We start from the raw sequence: 24,144 nt of genomic DNA on the forward strand, positions 1-24,144 counted from the left end.
TATTAAAAAAAAACCTTAAATCAGACCTTAAAAACAATATTCAATTTTCCAATACACGTAATTCTAATTTTCATTTGTTAATATAATTTTCGAAATATTTGGTGTTCAGCAGCATGCCTTTATGGAAATTCAGGCTACGTCCCTGATTAGGCGTAACAATTTAAACACTGTTAACATCTCACTGATACACATATTTCGTTCACATTGAAAAATTATATGAAAAGTACAAAAATCTTACATTCTTGTACAGAAAACTTCACATTCCCATATCACTGAAATGAAACTTTGATGTCCATTGCTCTTTGATGTCCATTGGAATTGCACGCATTAAGACTTCAGAGATTCCTTTGTTTTCATCTTTTTTTTTTTATTAAAGCCACGTGATAACAAAATGTAATTTGCAGTTGTCAAGAATCTTTGCCTCTTTATTAATAACCTGTTTTTGAATATATTATTATTATATGACCGAACATCTTTCGAAGAACATACCCATTTTAAAAACATTTACAATCATTAAAAATTAGTCTAACCTATTTCATTTTCCTATTTTAAGAAAGCCAAATATCGATTAGAACATTCTGGTTAACTTATTTTATTGAATTTAATACCACAACCTCACAAGGACGAACTGCAGCGTAAATCGAACTTTTAAAATTCGTTTTCTTAGGGATGCGAATCAGCGAATAAAATCACAAAACTACTAATACCTTAGAAATAGCCAAGGTAGAATAGCTATAGCTACACTTAAGTGTTCAGTATTTTATATTTTGAACTTTTTTAATCTCTTCTTCAATTTTGTAAATTTCTTAATCAAGCTTGACCCATATGTATTAATCAGATTAGCCTATTCTAATTCAAGAAGGAAATAGCAGTACGAATAGCGAAGTTTGTAAAACATTTATTCATAGAAAAAGAAAATATATGATCAAAGAATAGATGAAAGTGATTGATTGCAGAATAAAATTCGTATAATTGTAGTAACAAGCAATTTCTATACATTTGTATGCTCAAAAAGAGTTTTTCTTCTTTAATTATTCTATTAAGCAAAGATTTTCCTTAAAACTACCATTGATTAGAGATTAGTCATCCTACTTCTAGCCATTTTTTTTCTTTATTTGCGAAAGTCCTTTTTATTTAATTAGATCACGACAAAGTAGATTCCTCAAATATATTCGGTATCCATTGAAAAGCTAAAGAATTTTTGCCTTTGCATTTTAAAAATTATTCCTATTATAATAGTGGAAGATGCTAAATAAAATCAAAATGACTTGATTTAAAAATATCACAGCAGAAAATAAGGTAGTTACAAATAAAAAACAAATTACAAAGAATAGTGAAATTATTTAAAAACGCCGGTGTCTTTCCACTGTTGCGTATTATAACACATTTTGTATGAACCTTGATGCATGAAATAAGGTATTTGAATAAGAAAATAATTTCATAAATCTATAAGGTATTTTCTCCTTTTTTTCTACATGCCTTGGGGATGTAATTGGAAACATACTCGAGAATATACATTCGAAAAAATAATTCATATATGCATTCGAGAGGTCCAGGGTTCGAGTCCCGGCAAGGGCATTGCACATTTTTCATTTCTCCTGTTTGAAAATAACCTAAAGACTCTACAAATCGAATTGCGCTTTGATTATTGAATCAAACTAGTTGATGTCTATCGCTAGTTTATGCGAGATTGCACTAAATCGTTCCTTAACTCCAGAACCATAAGAAGAAGCAACAAAATCTGTGTTATCAAATATATGAAAAGAATGAAATGTTCTATAAAAAGAAGCAACAAATATCTGCACAGTGGAAATTCTATTAGAACATTTTTAACTTATTCCGAAAATTTTGTGTGTGAGTGTATCGAACTTCATGTTCTGGGAACATCATGTCGAACTTCATGTTCTATGTGAGTACCTAGAACTTCATGTTCTTCATAAGTTATTGATCCACGGAAAATTAACTTTTTGAACAGTTTTTGTATTTACAACAGCTCTCAAATGTTTTTTTATAATATATTTTTTTTTTGGCTGCACCTGAAGTTACTTTAAACATTACGAAATATAGCATGCTTAAAGTAATAATCCAGTTTTTGTGTGAACTATTGAAAGTGAGAGTATTTAGCGAGTAAATTATAATTATTTGTCAATTGTCATACAAAAATAATACGATGTAAACTGTATAAACTCATTTTAAGTGTTTGTTCTTTAATATCAGATTTTATTTAGAATTAAAAATTAAGATTTTCGATACGTTGGAATATAATCAGAATCGTAGTAAAGAAGCATGACACTTTTAGCAGAACATTACAACGACACCTTACAGTGAAAATTAAATAGTATATTAAACTATACTTTCACTTATTTTGAATGTTTACATATTTTAGATATACATATATTCATTTTAAACATTTAAGGTATTTTAAATGTTTTATTCCAACGTGGGAGCATTATAAACACAAAGAACAAAGTTTTAGGCAAAATTATAAAATGTTGAAATTCTGGAAATCATATAATAACATATATATTTTGAGGGATTTAAAATAAAACGTTACGTTATTTACATTTAAATAATTCGTAAGAATAAATATAGATATCTAAAACACTACTCATATTTAAAAAATTGTATGTTACGCATGTACGAGTAGCATCAATTTGGCATACGTAAACAATTTTTCTAGCCTTTTTTCGGGCATTAATGCTCCCAAATGTAAATTTTGAGCAATATCATTTTCACTCCAAAGTACTGATATTTCACTCCTTCAATTTTTTAAATCATTTTTAATTAAATTACATTTCGAGAGTTTTTCTTCCTCTAACATGGTTTACATCATTGATAAAGTCCTTTAAAATATTTTGCTTAGCGATGCAAAATTTTACTTAGTCGTGTTAGATATTGTAATGTAAAAATTTAAAATTTCGCTTTTTTATTCTTCCTATTTACGTGCAAGTCTTTAAAATGAGATTTACAAAAAAGTTAAATTATTCTCTTTCAAACTTATTTTTAGATAAACTAAGGATTCATCTGGATTCTCGTATTGCTTTCTTCTATAGATTTCTTACAGTTTCAAAACGTGAAAATGTTTCAGGATTTTCCGAAAGATTTTTTTTTTAACTACTTCTTTTCTGTTATCTAAAATCCTTATTTTTCTAGGTTTTTATAATTTTTTATTGTATTTTTATGATAGTTTAGGTAAAGTTTATGTTAGCATTAGTATTCTGTAACTGTTTATGTATGTGATTAATGATACATAGCGTGTGTGTGTGTGTGTGTGTGTGTGTGATTATGGCAAAGCCTCGAGGGCTATCTGCCTAAGGAGAGGGATGCCTTCGTGGAGGACTTTCTAAGGGAACTGGCTCGTATACACGTTACACATGGGGAAAACCACGAAAACGCCCATGCAGCCAGCCCGTTCGCGGGATTCGAACCTCGGACCGAACTACCAGTGTTCAGCGACTTTACCGCTCGGCCGCTGGTGGGCTAATGATACATAGCAAACAGTACCAAATAGCAATGCAATGAAGAAAATTTGTAATTATAAATGTGTTTAGATAATAAATCAACGGCTCTTCTCTGACAGCAATGGATTTCATTTAAATTGTTGTTATTTTCATTGTTAGAGAAATAAAGCCGCACGTAGCTTCATGAACTGATGTTTAATTGGTCTTAATATTTCCGTGCGATTCCTGAAATATGCAATTTTTTTTTATTTATAAAGTCTCTAAAGCAATTTCAAAATATTTCAAGGAATAGTCTAATCGGGATTCGGAATTATAAAAATGGTATACGTAAAAAAAAGATAAATTTTGATTCAGCTTTGCATTCAGGTGCATAATTTAAAGCAAAACGATAAATCTGTGACGAAATTGAGACATAAATCTCTTGACTTCTTATGACCTTCACTGACTTTTTAACATTATTTAAAATTTCCTTTTTAATTGTTTTCCGGCATTTACTACCTCATTGTGAACTTTGCATTCAAAAGCAAAGAAATTTTCCTTTTTCCTTTTTTAGATTATACCATATTTTACTGAAGTGTCTTTTTTAATAAACGGCATCAAAGAAAATAAAAATTCAACAGTTTTTACAGAAATACCGCTCTTTTAGAGTAGAGTTTAAAAGATGCATCCTAATTATGATACACAACAGCACGAAAACAGAAGAGAAAGAAATGCAAACATTAATGTAAACAAATACATATTTATTTCTTATTTAATGTTTGAGAAATGTAATGTTTCTATTACACTGGACTTAGAATAAGATTATGTACAGTACATAATTTAATTTTCGATTCTTTTCCGCTATCTTGAAACCTGCCAGTCCTAGGCAATGCCTGAATTGCCTACTGTAATACGGCTTTCTTATGTATGAGGCTGTGAAAAACATCTACAAAAAGTGAGTACATAGATGATGCTTCGAATTGGACGGCAAGAACAATCAAAACGAAACTGACTCTGAGCACAATAAAGCAAATTGCTGCTAAAATTCTTTAAAAAATAAATAAATAAATAAATAAAAATAAAAAAAAAAAAAGGTCAAGTGTTTCACTTTCGAAATCCTTTTGTGTGTAGAAAGAAAGATTTGATAGAGCCTTCTTCAGCTGCAAGAATGAAAATGATGATAAAGAAGCTTGTGCTCACGCGTTCCCCTTCTTCTACTCCTGTTGTTGTAGTTGTTTTTGCTGTTCTTGTGACTTATCTCACTTGTCTGACAGTAACGTCAGAACAAGCCCACGAAATTAATCATGGCAAGGAGTGCTAGACTAGTGTATTCAACATTTGTTTTTTTGTTATGTTATTTTAGCTAATATACAGAGATAGTTTTCAAGAGGGGGAAGTGACCAGCATTTTACGAAGCCAGTGCAGAATATTACAATTCCGGTGACATTTTTAGTCCAAAGGGGCTTTGTCTCTGAAGGACTATTGTTTTTGTTCTGCGATTTGGAGTCGGAACCCTATAAATGGCGTATCACTTTTCAAATCATTGCCACCAAATACTCTCGCCCTGTATTATATTTGAAGAAATTAAATAATGAAGAATCTGCATAAATGTATGTATGTTGCTCACATTGTGATAAAACAACGGTACCGAGAGCTATCCAATTTTGAATGACGTAATCCTACTGCGAATATGGGCATCTGAAAGCCCAAATTTGAAATTTGGTATTTGTTTTATTATCGATTTCATAATTTGTAAAAAAAAATTTTGATTAACAAACTCAACGATTTAAAAGCGAGCAATGGCAACAGGAAAAAAAAACCTTTTTATCTCCAGCGCGCGGAACTGTGTATCAGAAATTCGAAAGATATGCTCGTTTTAAAATTATTTTGCGACATTGCTGTTGAACTGAATTTTATGGTTTAAGTGCAAAGAACATGATATTTAGTAATTAGAGGTAACACACAAGACGTTAAAAAAAAAGCCCCTTTGGACGCAATTTAAAATCTGAAACCTTTCAGAAAAAAAAAAGAAAAAAAATTAATCATAATCTTGTTATTAACCAATAATACACTCGTAATCCTTTGTAATAATCTCTTAATCTGCTTTTTGAGACTATGAGAACATAACTATCGGTGGTGTTCAATGCCAGTTATTATTTATGTTCTCAGAAATACTGTATACTTTTATGGGTGATCATCATGTGAATTTCTAGCGTATTTATTATCACAATGCACACTGCGCTGCTGCAACTGTTTCCAGCAAACGAATTTTGTCACTAATGTTACAAATTTGAAAAGAAACATGTTTTGTGGGAAGAACCTCAATCCATTTCGCTTAGTTTCAATTTTACTCGAATACTTGGTTGATTTTACGGGTATTTCATGTCTTTCTAAATATAATAGTGCATTTAATAATTTGGTAACAGATAATTATTTTTCGTCGAAGCATTTTCTTTCGGAATCTTTTTCTCTGTGTTTACATTCTGCACTTTTTTGAAAAAGCAAACCGTTTAAATTCCTTCAGATGAGTTCATTTAGCAGCCTATTTTCTTAGTAAGGAACTTTGATTGAAAAGAAATTCAAAAAACTACATCAAACCAGTCTTTTTGCAGACCTAGCGAGTTCCTTAAAACAATATAGCTAGTAAACACGATTATTGAACATAATTTTTGATCACACAAACAATCTTCATAACAGTATGGTGTGGTACTAATAAAATTCACGTAAATTATATTAACAAAATCCAGGAATATTGACAAAATGGCAGATATTTTTCCGGGATATCTCTCGAAGCTGAGCATTCCATTATAATGCAGGACGTCCGGTAACTTAAGTCAAGGGTATCGGACCTCTATTTAATAGAGATATGTGTACGGACTCGTACTGTAAAATCAAATGATATTTTATGCAGAGATAAATAAGTCGAAAATGTTTTTCTCGACGAGATAAAAACCAAATTATAGCTCAAAGCTAGTTAAAGAGCTTTTATCCGCGTGGAAAAACAACAATTTTGCAATGGCAGATTCCAAATACTCACTTAAATCTCATAGAGACGTAACAGGGACGTAAATTAGAACTGAAAATTAATGTGACTTAAAAATTAGAAGTATATTCAAATCTCGATATCTTTTGGGATTTTGAAGAGAGAGTGGTAATCAGTTTCTTTAAACAAAATTATTCAGATAATTAGTTACATTAGGATAGGTTGTTTGATATATTAAAGGACATGTGGACTATCTCCCTAAGTGGAGGCAGAACTTCGTATAGAACTTTCCAAGGAAAACTGGCTTGTATTTTGCTTTTCTACTATCAGAGAAAAGGCTGCATTTTCGCATTTTCCCACATTTGCCATATTTTGTTTTTCAGTGTGCAAAATTATACTAAATGCAAGGGCTCTTTCAATGACTGCGCTTGCTTTTATCAGAACACTTTTGGTTGCTTTTGTGAATGTGATGACTTTTGGGATTTTCAATGTATAAATCATTTAGACGAAAGTGGCATACGAAACTCTTTGGATAATCAATATAATTTCTTCTCTTTACTCATCTTTGATTAGAAAGAAGTGTTTTACTTGAAATATGCTTCATATGGTAAAGGTATGCTTGAAAAACATTAGTCTTACGTTTATTATTAATAGACCAGAAAAAGTCATTGAATAGGTTATGAATCAGATCGTAATGCAATGATAATTTCAGTGAAGTAGAACACTTTAGAATTTGCAAATGTTACTTCAAAGCTGAAGTAATATTTTGTATCCATTTCTGTGTTTTATTTATTATTTCTTTCTCCACTTTTCTCTATTTCATACTACGCTCATTATTTAAGAATGAAAGAACAGATTTATTACAAATTCATATTGCTGTAAATGATTTGTCCTCCTCCTCTCACATTGTCTTAAAGCTGTGCAAAGCTAGGTTTTCGTGTTTTTATTAAAAGTCGCAGAATTTCAACATACTGTTACAAATTTTGTATTTAGATAGGTAATTTTAGTAGAATTATAATCAAAACTGTTGTATTTTTCTGTGTAATGTACCGCGAGACAAATTGAGAGAAAGCTGTGCAGGAAAAGTATAAATATAGGGGCACGTTCATTGAACATTGAGTCATCTCGGTAATTTTTATTGAAATAGAATAAACGTAATTGATCACTATGTTAACTATAAACTGTAATTTCACCCTTGTATTGCTTTCCAGTAATTTCAAAAAGCATAAAGTACTAAAAATATCTCGCGCGCCCGGTTGGAAACTATTTAAGGGCGAAGAAAGTGCATCTCCTCTCAGTTGCTTAGTTACTGTTGTTGCGAGTTGTTTAGTTCTGCGTGAACTGAGATTTCTGAGTTAGCTTTCTCTTCAGATGCGCTTTGTATTGCGTTGTGATTAACCTTTTTAGTATTTTGTACTGTAACTACTGATTATACTGTGTGATACTGTGAACATTTGTACGAACATTTCTGCGGAAAATTCCTGTTCTGAAATATTTCTTTTGATAAAAGTAACTTTTTATTAATCTATTATTGGACAGTCTATTACGATCCCGTACGCAAGCAACAATACGGTCAGAAAGGAATATTATTTTCCCATGTGCAATATAAAAATATGTGTACTAAGTTAGTAGTTTATCCTTCAGTACTTGTTTAGAATAAGTATTCTAAACCACACACCAAAGTACTATGTAGGAGATCAACGTGTACACTACAATTATTTCCATTGATTAACGTCCTTAATACAAAAGTTTGGTTTTTAGGTCAACTGCGCAATTAAGAAACTTACTTGGGAGAAAGTATTTTTGACTTCTCAAATTAGTGTTGCATCAGTGAGAAGATTTACCGAGATCAGTATGATAAGCAAAAGACATAAACGGAGAGAAACTATCAGTCTTCCCTCCTCCCTATAATTCTATGGTCAAAGGGATTTCAAGAGAACTAAAACACTTGTTTTCATTTAAAATTATTATTTAAGAATCTTTAATTAGAAATATAAGATGCATTACTGAATTATTTATTTGAATTTTAATTCAGTGCTACTGATGACGCTTACATAGATTTGAAGAAAACATTTGTTAAATACTAATTTTACGGTAGTTTCATTAACTAGGAAAATGAAAAAAAAGTAACTAAGAACTACTTATAAAACATTATATAAGCAGCATTATAATAGAGTTTCTGCTTCATAAAACCAGTTTTAATTTCAGTTCATTTTCATTTCAAGAAGTTTATAAGGTATTTCTCTCGCCTTCTTAGCATGCTTTCGTGGTGCAATGGTCAGCACACTCACCATGGTCAGCACACTCACCGCGCATTCGAGAGGTCCGAGGTTCGAGTCCCGGCGAGGGCATTGCTCATTTTTTATGTCTCCTGCTTCGAAATAACCTAATGTCTTTACAAATTTAATTAACAATAAAAGGAAGCAGAATTGATAGCTCTTATAACTTTGATAACAATGCAGTAGCAAAGGAGACGAAACTGCTGTTCTTGGGGAGGGAGAAGGAGAAGATTTAATCGAAACTGTTTAATTTTATCGTATTATGATTTAATCGTAACTGTAATAAGAGCTTGAAAGCATATTTGCATATCGCTATTGTAGTGTATCAAGTTATGACTGCATTGTCGCTTTTTCAACAAAGAAAAAACGTCGAGTGTGTAAACAAATTACACTCCGCATGATTGGATCCCGTAACATCTCTGCAAATGAGACCCATCTTCAAAAAGGAGTCGTAAATTTCAAAACTTGGCACGTAGAGAAGAGTTGGCTAGTTTTTCACAGGCTTTGGAAACAAAGCAATATTGATATCACAGAAACACTGAAGAGTGTTATTTTTATGATACATTTATGACTGCCGTATTTGTACGCAAGAGTCAAAAACAGTTACCTGCGATTTTTCGCTTATAACTAGAATATCTTATTTGATTTCTAATTTATATAACCGAAACATCTGGCTGTAGAGTTTATTAGGCTTGGAGTAGGGAACGGGAGAAAATAAGGTATTCCCTCTTCGGAATTCACTCCAGATCTTCCGACTGGTATCCAGACGGGCTATCAGTTACACCACGAAGGTACGCAGGAAGGAAGACGAAAATTCCATATAAAGCAATTCCAAGAACTCAAGTAAAGAATATAGCTTTTGCAGCATTTGTGGAAGTATAAAATGTACAGTGATTATTCTAAATATTATGTCAACATTTTCAAGCTTTTTTCCATTTAATTTCGAAATAATTTTCATTAATTTATAGTTTTTTTTTTTTTTTTTTTTTTTTTTTTTAGTTAGAAAAAGTTTTCCCTTGATTTCTCTCTCGCAATTGCAGTTTTGGGGATAGGACACCTTTTTTTTTTTTTTTTTTTTTTTTTTTTTAACATTTAGGGGGAAGGAAAAATCACTCAAAAGTTTTATTTTCTCAATAGTTATATTTTTTATTATAAAAATGATTTCTTTTGATGAATGAGAACGATTCTAAGATTAATTACTTATACTAATAATTTTGTTTTTAAATTATTTATCTTTTAACAATAATTAGCAAATATTTTTGTGTAAAAATTTTAACAAAAATGCTACTTTGGGATTTAATTGAAGACAGTTAAAAAAATGCACAAACTTCTATTATATTTTAGTTCTTTTAGTCAGTTATTCTACAGTAAATAAGAAATTACTTTTTACTCGCAGCTCCTTCACAGATTAAGTTCAACTAACAGTTACAAAGCAATGATGAACGATCCTAATACTTTCCTTTCTCTTTGATTAACTTATTTTTCCTCTGGATATGTTATATGGCATCTCTTTCATTTCAAAGTCCAAGAGCTGTACGCAATCTTGAAGAATTCAGTCTGATAGAATCAGAAGGCTAGGTCAGCAGCGCCCTCCGAAAGTGCGACTATTACTCGAATAAACACGGTAATTATTACAGTAAACACCGGTTACCCCGATTGATTTAGGTCTGTTTCCGCGATTCCTATTTGCGCGTTTTTAAAAAAGCTTCCTGTTTGCGCGAAATCGGGGAGTACAGTCCCCCTCCCAAAGTTCCTCAGGAGATGTCAGGATGAGTTATTAAGAAGAGCTGGGCAGTTCTTTTGTGAATAAGTTAGTCATCTTCTTGACATTGTTAGACGGAAGACGTGTCTTAGTTTAGGCTCCTCTCGAAATCTTTAGTTTCATTCCACTTTAAAATCTTTAGTATTAGCTGTTATTTTTCGTATCTAAATCAGTATGGATGTTTTAGAGATTACTGAAACTAAAAGGAAAAAGCTTTTAGCCCTTTACAAAGGTTATCAATATCGAATTCGGAATAGAAATAAGGAAAATGTAGTTTATTGGATTTGCATAAATGAAAAAACTAAAAGCTGCAAAGGCTCAATTAAGACCAAGGAAGAAGTTGTTTTAGAAGAAAAAATTCATTTATGTCAACCTGATACAGCATATTCTTTAGTAAAAAAACAAATATTTGTAGCAAAAATGAGAGCGAAAGAAGAAAATGTTCCACTTTCTCAAATTTACAATGAAGAAGTTGGAAAACTATAAAATTAGGGCTTTGACATATTAACTAATATTCCGCAGTTTTCAAGTGTTAAAACAGCTCTATACAAATCTAGGCAAAGTGCCGAAGGATACGATCGAGAGCTACATATATGGAAGATTTAGAAATTCCTAATGAATTATTAGCAATGCATGATAACTTTAGTTTCTTGTTGTTCGATGATTTAAAAGATAGCCGAATTTTGGTATTTTCAAGTAAGAAGGGAAGGGAAGCAATGAAAAGCGGCAAAACATTCTTTATAGATGGAACTTCTAAAGATTGCTCGGCCCACCAGCGGCTGAGCGGTAAAGTCGCTGAACACTGGTAGTTCGGTCCGAGGTTCGAATCCCGCGAACGGGCTGGCTGCATGGGTGTTTTCGTGGTTTTCCCCATGTGTAACGTGTATACGAGCCAGTTCCCTTAGAAAGTCCTCCACGAAGGCATCCCTCCCCTTAGGCAGATAGCCCTAGTGTGCTTTGCCATAATTAAATGCACCATCTAAAAATTGCTCAAAGCTTTTCTCTCAAATTTATACTATCCATGTTGATATTGGAAGTACATCTAACGAGATTAATGTTGTTCCTGTGTTGTTTTGCTTACTTCCCGATTAGCGAAAGCAGACTTATGAGAGATTATTTCGTTTAATTAAAAATCATACTTCTGATTGTGATCCTAAAGAAATTGTGATGGATTTTGAAATTGCAGTTATAATTTCGCTGAAAAATATTTTTCCTTCTTTAAATATAAGAGGTTGCAATTTCCACTTAAATCAGTGTCTGTGGAGAAAGATTCAAGATTTGGGACTTGTTAACGAATATAGGCATAATGAAGAAATTAGATCCCCTCTCAGAATGTGCACGTCCCTTGCATACATACCCGCGGAATGTGTCGATGATGGTTGGCTGTGCATACAAAAAAGTTCACCTCGTAATGCAAGATTAGAGGCATTTTATGATTACTTTGTTGAGCAGTGGCTTGAAAATGACGTCGTAAGCATACAGATGTGGAACTGCAATGAAAAATTGCACAGGACAAATAATATTTTGAAGGATGGCATCATAAATTAAATTCTGTTATTAGGAAAAATCCATCCTAAAACTCTAGAACTGATAAAATTTTTGAAAAACGGAGCTAAAGAAAGTGATTATTTTATAGATCGTCGTTATGTAAATTTAGAAGAGAAAAGAAGGAAAACAAGTGTGGTCAAAAAAGAGGAAAGAATCCAACGTATTATGCAAGAATTTTACTCATCACAACATATAAGAAAGTGATTATTATCTCTTTCTTATCTATAAAAATTCGATTAAAACATATGAAAATTTTCTCTAAAAATAACTTAATAATATTTTTTTTTTTTTTTTTTTAAAGGAAAGTGACTAACATCACACAACTTTTAAACACGCCAGTATTTTTACTGCCAGTCCTAAGCCTGGAAAAGTGTGAAGGAAAGTTGAATTTTCTCTCTTATTAAATTGATAATTTTAGTTATAAGGTACTATTTTCTGCCTCCTTTCCGCATGCCTTCGTGATTAGTTGGAAGCATACTCGGGCGTGTATTCGAGAGGTCCAGGGTTCGAGACTCGGGGAGGGCACTGCATATTTTTCACGTTTGCTGCATTGATTAAACCTAATAACGTCACATTGTAATCAAATTTATTAAATTTTCTAATCGTAGCATGCATTTTAAGGGATTATCAGAGATTTCGAAAGCACGAATTTTAAGGGATTATCAGAATATCGCAATATTCGACGAATACTGAATTCTCCACTTTTTAAATATCCATCGTCAGAGTAAACTAAAGTCGTTTGATATTTGCCTTAAAGAAGCTGATTGTACTTACTCTTCAGTTACAACTGTTGAACCAGTGTTTCCGAAGTTTTTAATATTGCCACCATACGAATAAATTAAATTGTGAATCGCATTTACAGTTGGAATTGAAAGTGACTCACAAAGTACAGTTTCTCTTAAAAAAGAAGCTAGAGGAATAGGAGATTTAGAAAAAGAGCATTTTAAAATGAAATAATATCAAATAAGTTGATAATAATTAAGAATTTCATTATATACAAATACAGATGTGTATATAAAAATAAATGATTTAAAATATACTCTTTAACTGTTCATATTTACTGTCAATAATTACTAACAAGTATATACACATAATTAATTATTTTAAATTAGTATGATAAATATATACAATCACTGCTGAATCGTGCGCTATGCTTCTGGAATTTCTGAATTAAATCTTTGAAACTAACAAATTTACCTTTGACAATTAATAGATTTATCAATGGTAATGTATTTGGATATTCAGTATTGGTATTTGGATGTAATTAATGTATTTGGATATTCCGATGAATGCAAGTAAACAAGTCCATTCAATCGAGATTCAGATGCTATATTTCTGAATTAGGACTTTGACAATTTACAGCTTGGAAAAAAAACTTCTTTTGGCTAGGACAAGCTTTCTCAGAAGCTGCCTTGATATTCGAGGTATATTTTCTTATTCTGAGATTTTATTATAATTCACCTTTATGCAGAATTTCGGAAGAATACTGTTTTTACTTTAGGAAACGATCTTTTAGTTCATTGCCAAAATCATCGCAGAGTTTGAACATCTCTTCCCTTTTAAATACAGTACTTCATTTATGCAAAGATATACAAAGACTCAGACTTCGTAAATATCTTTCGATTATTTCTTTTAAAAATTCTTTTTTAAATTCTAAAAAATTTTTGCTTTCCTACGTTTCGGAAGAGGCCAACGCCCAGTCGGTCCCCCATTATGGAACCCCTTTGGAAGGGGGAGTAATGAAGATTGATGATTTCGCGCAAACAGGAACGTTTTTGACAACCGCGCAAACAGGAATCGCGCAAACAGGAAGACACCACCCCGATTACGCCGATTAACCGGAGCAATACCAGGGACGATGTCCACGGTTACCTCAAAATCAAAGTTAATCCAACAATAGTTAAAAAAGCATAAGAAAGAGAAATAACCTTTATTATAATATTTTTAAGCAGCTCAGTTTTGAGAATAAGTTAGTTTAACTTTATGAAATAAATCACCATTCATAACAAGAACACATTTCAAAACAGAAAAAATAATATTTTTGTTTATAGTACTCTTATATTTCGATAGAAGACAGTGGGAAACTAATAGTAATTAATTTTTAGTTGATGATCCAAGAACAGTTTTGTATTTAAATTATGTACTTTTGGGCATGAAAACGATCTCTAAATATTGTGACATTATCTACTATCACTGCTGTAATATCTGGCATTTTCTTCCCCATATTTTTATTTTTTATTTTTATTTATTTATTTATTTATTTATTTATTTTTTTATTTATTTATTTATTTATTTATTTATTTTTTTTTTTTTCATTTTCGGTAGAAATTTTACTTTATTCTCAAACCGCCAGAATAAAGCAAAATTTCTTCCAAAAATTAACCATTTCACTACCGAAAATGTCTGCCGAAAATTAAGCATTTTTTCTTTTTTGATAAGGTTAATCTAATTTTAATTAGTTCATATGCTAGCCGGTTGATTCAAATTAATCCAGAAGTGATTTCATTATAGTCGGAAAATTTAATCGGTAATGTAAAAAAAAAAAAAAAAAAAAAAAAAAAAGCACTTTGAAGGTTGGCATTTAAATCCCAAATTTAGATTGGTGAGATATAAAATATATGACGGGCTAACAATTTGAAGTTTTAAACGTGAAGAGTTATGTTTTTGAGTTATGAAGAGTTATGTTATGTTTCTGCCTCCCAGCCTAACAATGTTTATCCAACCAATGAACTAAGGAGTTGTTTAGAATATAAATGTTAATTACCGATCCCTTTTTATGAGTCGCTATGTTAACTTTGAAGATAGTGTCCATGTTTTCAGAAACAATTCGCACTGAATGACGTCAGATTTACCTTGTCTCTTGCATGGAAAGATATAAAGAACATTACTTTATTTCGCTGTTTACGTAAATTGCGGCCTATGTTCATATTCGTAGGTAATGAGTCGAGTGACGAACATTCTCTTGGTTTTCAACACGTAAGGCGCCTGTAGTCGATATTTTAAATTTAGTTACATGTTCGGAGAAGCATAGCATTATAGTAAAGAAGAGGTTCAGGTTTGAGTGGATGTAGACAACTGCGTTGACAAAATGTCAACAAAATAATCGGACATGTATTGGGCATGGAAGGTAGGAAAGGAAGGAGGGGCTAAGCGGCACTAGAAGTGAAGCACTGCTTTGAAGCTTGGGTCACCAGATGGGGTGTTCTTTGTTTACATTCAGAAGCTCGCTTGACAGGGTTCTGATAGTATTTCGACACACAACAGTTCCATACAAATCGAAAAACGGACACTTTCGCATGAAAGAAACATTCATAGTGTGATGGATAATAGCAATTTGTATGGTTTAGTGACATTTACGCAAAAATTACATCTTGGTTATTTTTCGATAACTAACAACAGCGATTTTGATTATGAATTTGTTTTATAAAATTCTAAGCTGTTGAACAACAAAAATATAGATTTTAAGAAAAATGTTATGCTTAAAGAATGAAAAATACCTTACGGTACATTTAAAATTGTATACGTCGGTCGATACCCTTGATAGAGTATTCGCTACTTTTATTTTATTTTCCAAACGCCAAAATGTTTTAAATAAAACAATTTTTTTTTTCACATCCATATATTATTGTAACATGTACCTTTTAGAATTTTTTAGAGGAGAGGCTTTACTGCTGCTCATTTTAAACTCATCGTTTTAATTTTATATATCTGAAAAATAATCACTTTGGGCTTACACGTTTTACTTATTTGGGTTATACGTTTTACTTGTTTGGATAATTATATTCATAGTATATATTTTTTATGTAAAACTTTCGGGTGTATGCTAAATTAGTGTAAATTACTTTACACGAAAAATATAGTGAATGCCCAGAAATTAAAGATTTGCACATGCCGGAAATGAAAAATAGGAAATATGTATGGGTATTTATGCATGTACTTGCAAAAAGCATGTATCTGCCTTTGACAAAATACATAAATATTCATTAAATTATTTATAAATGTATTTGAAATGAAGAATTTATTCACTTATAAACAATTGTGAAAGTACTGTGAAGAAATCTAATTATTAAATGTATCTAATTTATAATGATTATAAATGTTATCTAAATATATAATAACCTTAATATTGAATTGTAAACATAAATTGAAATCCTGTTGACAAATACGTTATAAAACTATTTAAGCAAGAATTGTTCATATTTGAAAGCAATCTATTAAAAGGTATTGTAAAGCAAATGCTATGAGATGCGCACTTAAGAACGTAGAACGTAATAAAGAGTTTTGGAATATGTATTGTTGAAATGAAGGGTAAAAAAAAAAATCTGATAAGTATAATTAAAAGAATTATTCCCTTTACATTTTATAATAACTCAGTTACAAGTTTTAAATAATACTTATAAAAAATAAAAAAAAAAAAACTTATTTTATTCCCTTTCAGAAATGTTCAGAGAAAGTCAAGTACTATTTAAAGTATTTCGCTAATTCCCAATAATTCTCTAATTTAAAATGAACCGAATAGAGCATTAATTATAAATTGACTTACATTTTTCGATTTAAAAGATGCCTCAGAAGCCAAAAAATCATGTCATATTTAAGAAAGTATTTTAGGAAGAAGCTCTATAAATAGAAAAGAAATAATGCATAATTTTAATATTAATAATACAATAAACCTTGATCTTAATTTTTGTACCTTAACCGAATAAAATCGAATTACCTTAATTTTTTTTTCTAATGTAATTAACGAAAACTTGTGAAAATATTTCATTCAAATTAAACCTTTCTGAGAAAACTGTCCTGTGAAAAGTATAGCATTTAATTCCGTTCAGAATGAAATGTTGTTTAAAAATATGTTGTTTTCATATACTCAGGACTCTGAAGTGTTGTAGAAAAAGAAAATATATACATTTATATGTATATTTACGACGTAATTACAAAATATTTACTTCCGAACGCGTCAAATTCCATTGAACTCAATGGTAAATGACCCAATGTTTTGGTCACCATGTAGGGATCTCCGGTGCTTCAGAGCAGGGTACGGGAGAAACTTGTTTAGGGCTACTCCATCTTACTTCCTACCTCCATGGTATTGGGAAAGGAGAACGATCATGATGAGGAGGATGAAACGCCACGCAGAGTAAAAAAGTTAAGTGGATGGAAGCTGAGGAAAGTTGCAAGCTGTCATAAGATTTGCCGAGAAGTGTTGAGCTATATCAATACAGGATGTTTTGAAACTGCATTGTACATACAACGAATTTTTAAAACCACGGCGACAATCTGGTAAGCAGGCAGAAATTCGTAGAAGTCATATGTCATCACACTAAGAAATTTGCAACTTTCATGTGATAAAAAATATGGTAATTTTAAAATTTTGTTTTATTTTGTTTTCCTGAAATATAACATTATATGTACATGCCTTTATTTAAAATAATCTGTACTATTTTCAGTATTATTCATTTAACTGTGAGAGATAGATTAAAAAAATAAAAACAGTTCTGACGAATTTGGTATGCTGCAATTTCTACAGATGACATCACAAAATATGAAGAAGTAAGCTCTAGAAATATATATTCAGCTATCCGGAAGAATCTCTTAACCGGAATCTGCGAGGTCCCACTGCTGCTGGTTAAAAGGAATCCTGCTATTACATATATGGCAAGTTAATGTTAAAACTCAAGATATGATTTTCATTTCTCTTCTACGGTGGATGTTATGTTTTGAAACTACTACAAAAATTTTCTATTAGCTAATAAACTACTACAAATACTACAAAAAGTTTTTATTAGACAATAAAATTATTATGGATACTGAAATTGGACAAAAAGTACTTACAAGTAAGGCCTTTCAACAACAGAATGAGGATATTATTAACCCAATGACACGATTTGGATTATTTTATGATGTTGAGTTTCCTTCTGGTGGCGAAATAGACGTTTTTACAGATGGTTCTGGAATTAATGGGGGAGTGAAGCGCTGTGGTAATTTATTTTCATGGAATGGAGATAGACAATGGGAAAATAAAACTTAAACCAATAAATTCGGTTTACCAAACAGAATTATACGCATTGAGAGAGGCTTTGAATTGGATTAATAAAAAATTAACAGTTCGAAGTTTTATAAATATTTATACTGATGCCCTATCTGCGCTTCAGGCACTCGAACAACCAGATCATAAAAATCGACTGATTAATGAAATAAAAGACTTGTTTAAAAAGGCTGAAAGAAAACATATTGTTAAATTACAGTGGGTGAAAGCACACAGTGGAATTGCCGGAAATGAAAGAGCGAATACCCTTGCTAAAATGGCGGCACTTGGGGATGGGACCGATAATTTTGATATCGAAGATTCAAGAAAAAAGACCATTGCTGAAATGGAAAGAAAACTGGATTTATACAGAATGGAATTTTTGCTGGGAGTCGTCTAATAAGAAGAAAAAAAAAAAAGTTAATGGACAATATAAAGTTAAACAAGAAGATGAATATTATAAATAATTTTGATATAAATCAGGTATAGACTAAGCATGGGCGTTTCCCGGCTTATTTTAATCAGTTCCATCTACAGAATAATGATAAATGCTTAATTTGTGATAAGTTTGGGGACGCCAGGCACTTCGTCGATGAATGTACGCTTACCCGGAGTGCAAGAGAGAAATATAGAAAGAATTTTAAGGAAGATTTTAAAAGGAACTATTCAAATTTGAAAGATTTTGCAGAGACAATAATGAAGATTATAAATACGAACAAAGATAGAATTGGAATTCGGCACTAAGACTCAGATTTTGGACTTTATATATTTTTTTCTTATATATATATATATATATATATATATATATATATATATATATTTCCCCTGGCAGTCCCATTTTTTGATCATACGGCCGGCTTATGCCAGCTAGGAGGATCGGGGCTGTGCCCTTATAATAATAATAATAATGTTTTGAAACTTTAATAGTAGGTTAGATATGTGAAAAGTGGAAATCGTCTCCTCATTATTATACTCTTTTTTTAGAGAAAATAAAATAACAAAAAATTAAAGCAAATTATAGTTGTCCAGTTTTTTTTTCCTTGGCCCACTTCTCCCTTTTCGAGATCCTCCTCCCCCTTCGATTTTGTTCATTACCCCCTACCTTGCAACAATAATCTGTAGGAGTTAATGAAAAACTCGTAAAAGTTTTTATATTTACTTCAAACTCATAGCATAACATAGGAACAGAATGGTAACTTTTAAAAGCTTCTCAAAGAATTTTTAGTAATGAACTTGATAAACATGCATCGATTCCTGCCACTTAGTGTCTCATGGTGAAAGCACATGCTACTTGCGTGTAGTGGATATCGCTACAAGTATAGATTTATGGCTTTATTTTTAGAATATTAGACATAATTTGTAACTTCTATTTCTTTGGAATTAAAAAAAAAAAAAGAACTTAGAAAAACCTTATAACTTAGACCAACATACATGGAGGATCGACTGATGTGTTATGATGCGTATCTGTATATTTATTTAATCAAGTAAAAAGATGAAACGTTTGTTTAAGGTACTCACGTATTATCGCAACCACCTTAGTAGAAGTTGCCAAATTTTCGGAAGTGGCTAAACTCTGGCAACCATGTGCATATTAGTTCTTTAGGTAAACGTATCCATTGCAAGTTGCCATCCTAAATTTCACCGAATCACTTTTTTCTTCTGTAAAAAAATCGCTAAACAGTGCAAAGGTGGTTGCGCTAATGCGTAAGTACCAAATGTTTACGCAACCAGATTTTACAATCATTTTTTTATTTCCCACTTAATTCTCAATGCGTCCGTACTGCCTTTCTGACAAGTGAGGCTTTTCCAGATTTCCTCAGTGCTCTCTGTGGGAAGGGAGTCTGTAGGGCTCCAAGTTGGAAAATATTGATGTAGGCTTCGGTTTAGTTTATTTAATTACGGCAAAACACGCGAGGATTAACTACATAAGCAGGGGGATGTCTTTGTGGATTTCCTTTCCAAGGAAAACTGACTAGTATCCATAATGCACACTAGGTAAACCACAAAAACGTCCATGGAGCCAGCTCGCCAACCGGGATTTGAACCCATGTCCAACTACCATTTTTTCGCTGGTGAGCCAACATTGATATAGAATAATCTTTTAACTATGCTAGTGGTCAACTGGTGCAATGATGACTCATCAACTACAACGATCTTTTTCTGAAAAATGCAGTCCGCTTATTAACCAGTTATTATGACTTCAATAAGATGCTATTTTTAATTCTCAGTAGCCAAGCCGCTTAAGATAAGAAAAAGACTGCTAAGTATTTTCAGTGTATCATCCTAGTTACATGGATGGATTTTACTTTTCCACGCCTTCTATTCAAGTCATCTTTAGTTGTAGTAAATGTTCGAGTAATATTAAAGTACATAGACTGCTAGAAGAAATCGTATATTGAATTTCACTGTTTTATCCACCTGGTGTCCACACTTCTCTTTTGTGAAAAATTCAGAAACGGCTTTGAAAATTTTAAGTTATGTTTAATTCTATCATAATATTTTAATAGCATTCATTGTATCATTCCATAATATTATTTTAATGCTCTTTTTGTGACATAATCCTGAACTGATAATTATGCAGCTGTTGCAATCATTGCATGCTTCCGAGATATCATAAATCCAGAAGCCGTAATTACGAATAAATTTAAAAGTGGAAGTCTTAAGAAATAATCTATTTTTAAGATTTTTGAAACCACATGAATATATATATTGTGCGACGTTTGTGAATAAATTACAGTAAGATAAGATACGCAAAAGGCGCTTCAGTGTTCCGCATTATCTCACGTAAAGATCAGGCTTTCAACGGTCCCAATAAGAAAAGAACAATAAAAAACAGTGGAAGCCCATGCTCAGTACGACAGCGATTACTGAGTGGCTAAGAGCGTTCGAATGATGTCATCGCGCTCACCAACTCTCCACCAATAGGCTGGCAATGTCAAAAGCCACGCGCGTTTACTGCCGGATATGACGTCTTCTGCAACTAACCTCCACCCTTGCGCAGCTGGCAATGCGCAACAGATTACATTTTCTACATGGTACCCAGAATGAATTAGTAATCGCCTTCCTATTCAAATCCACCGTAGTATTTCGTTAGAAAGTTTGTTTACTCTCTTCTGTACCGGGTGCATCATTTTAATGTTTGTGTTAAACTGTGGAATGATTTTCCGTTGCAAAACAAATGAGTTAATTTCTGTGGGCAGAACGTTTCAACCTAAAAATAGCTTCCAACAAATTCTAACGAGTCTTCCGTGATATGTGAAACAACACGGGATTTAAAACAAGTAACATTAATAGATAGTATGTAAAGAAATTTATTGGGTAATTATTACCATTTTTAAGTTTTCATTAGCTCATAATTATGTGCATGAAGGATTAAATTACCATAGCTTTGCATAATCGATGATTCAATCAGTATCAAATTTACATTATACTTTTAGTATTTTACTATGATGTAGAAAAGTTCATTATTCTTATATTATTGGCAATAAATGTTACGAAGAAAAGAGGAATTATATAATTACGCAACAAGACGTCCAATAAAGTTTTAGACCGAAAAATCCTCGTTAATGTCTTTTTTTTTTTTTTTTTTTTTTTTACAGAGCACGAGGATTTTTAAAGTATTTAAATTCTAAGAGAAATATTATCTAACGTGAAAATGTTATTACATTTTCATATTAATTCTTTAATATATTTTCTTTCATTTTAATATTAATCACTTTTACTAACTGCTTAATTAATTATCCCCCCTCCCCCCCAAAAAAATAAGGGAAAAATAACAAGAAATACTTCCCCTGGAAAACGGCTTTCAGGAAGACCAAGGGAAAATTTTTTCATTCAATGCTATTTTTTTTCCGCAAAATTATCAATGTATCATTTGACAATAATTTTGTCCGAAGTAAAACTCCTACGATATTTTTAATAAAAACACTAATAGTTTAAAAATGATAAGCTAAACTTCAAATAAAAGAAATTAAAAAATAAAAATTTTAAGAGTTAGTTACTAAAAATAAATTTAAAAAATAATTTTGCATAGCAAAAAAAATTGAATACGATTCGCGAAATTAATATTCAATAAAAATATATTTGCATATTTAAGTTTCCCATCTATTCTCGGACTACATCGCATCCGTCGATCAACCCCGCTGACCATCTTGAATTGTTTCTGAACTCCAACCCATCAATAAACGAGAGAGTACGAAATATTCAGAAAGAATGCGAAAAATGCAGCTTCTCTCATAGGTAGCAACTTGTTGCTATGCTGGGCTCGAAACTAACTTCTTGGCGGCTCTTTTGGCGGAGAGATTCATAGCCTCCGCAAGCGTTGGCAAAACACAAAAGCAAGGTTGGCGATGGACCTTGCAATGAGCCATTGGCAACCCTACCCGACGTTGTGGAGATTCTTTGTCTCATACTTGGCATACCAAGGAACGACGTTCAGCTGGATTACAGGCTCCTGAAAAACGTGCTCGAATATTTGATCAAATTATAACCTGGAGCTGCTCCCTTTATTTATCGGTAAGTACAGTTTTGGAGAGTATTGATCTCACAACGGAGTAGACAGGACTTGTCGCTTCTCAATTTAAAGGTACGGAGCACTAAACTGTGCGGCGGACGTCCCGTGCTTTACATCGCTGGCATAGTTGACGTGCTTTCAATACAACTTCCGTTTTAGACGTCAGAGGCTAACTGAATCTCTACTGGTGGACTTTGTCCCCGGATCGCGTCGGATGCTTAGGCAGCGCAGACTTGGAAATTTTAAGAAAGTGTGCTACTACAAATACTCTCAACTTTAAATTTTTAAGTTTTCCCGCGTATGAAATAGGTTACTGGTACTACTTGATTCAGATGAGACATCAGTATTTCTCCATGTTGTGTAATCTGTAGCGCGTCGCAGATGACTCATGGGATGTACAAAACAGTCGCGCCTGCTGTGCGCCACTTACTTTTTATTTATTAGATGTGCAATTAATTAAAAAAAATGAGAGAAAGAAAAAAATAATTTTTTTATTTTTTAAAATTTGCTTGTTTTTCTACATATCCACAAAAGTAAATATTAAGCTTATTTTTCGTGATCAAACGTTTAATTCTTTAAATCATGTATATAGAATTTCAATTTTTATTGAACGTGAAAAATTTTTCGTAGTTTTTAAGAAGGAAACTTATAATGATCGCTATGTTTAAGATATTTTCTTCACGTTTTTAGTCACTGAGCAGCTTTAAATATAAAAATACTTCGAATAACTCATATTTACCTATGAATTTTCATAATTGTGTTATTTTTTACATTTATTCTTTTTCTTGTTTTATGCATTGTTTATTCATTGGATTTATGCAAAATATGTTGTCGTAAGAATAATAGCACTGAAATTTGTATCGAATTGGAGATTGTTTCATAATGCTAGTGCAGGGTAGCTAAATAAATGGATCATATCATTAATTAAATTTATTTGATAGCTATATTAAATAAACGAATCATCTGATATATTAACGTTTTATTTTTAAATTTTTGTGAGAAATATTTTTGTGTCTTTAATTAGAATATTCGAATAGGATTTCGAATCTAATGTCTTTTAATAGATTAATGGAGAATGTTTATATAGATATCTAGAGCATTTACTGACCTTGAATTTGCATTACATTCTCGGGATTTAAGCACTTTTGAAGTAATGGAAAATCTGCCTAAACGCTTTTCGAAAATTTTGGTAAAAGTTTAATATGATTATATTGAAATTTTCGTAGATCAGTAGCGGGAAATAGAAGTTTATCCATTTTATAATGTAGATGCTTTCGAAACGTGGGTGCATGGACACCCGGACTAATTTTTAAGCTTTAAAAGAAGACTCAAAATCAGTTAAGAATAAGTTGATCTGTATCGAAATTTTTAACGCATATAGGGATTTTTAGTTTAAATAACACCATTTGTTTAACTTCGTAACAGTGAACTAATAATTGTTCCTTGCATGGTTTGACATCAGAGTACGGAATAATTTTATTCAAAATGGAACGGGAATGGAGTGTCATGGAAAATTTTCTAATGCATGTGGTCTTTAAACAATATGTCTGGAAATGCATAAATCGTATTTTTATGGGATGAATATTGCTAATTGTAA

Source organism: Stegodyphus dumicola, chromosome X2, assembly GCF_044657685.1.
Source record: "Stegodyphus dumicola isolate Sdum_Otavi_A_Nest chromosome X2, ASM4465768v1".
Classification (NCBI taxonomy): domain Eukaryota; kingdom Metazoa; phylum Arthropoda; class Arachnida; order Araneae; family Eresidae; genus Stegodyphus; species Stegodyphus dumicola.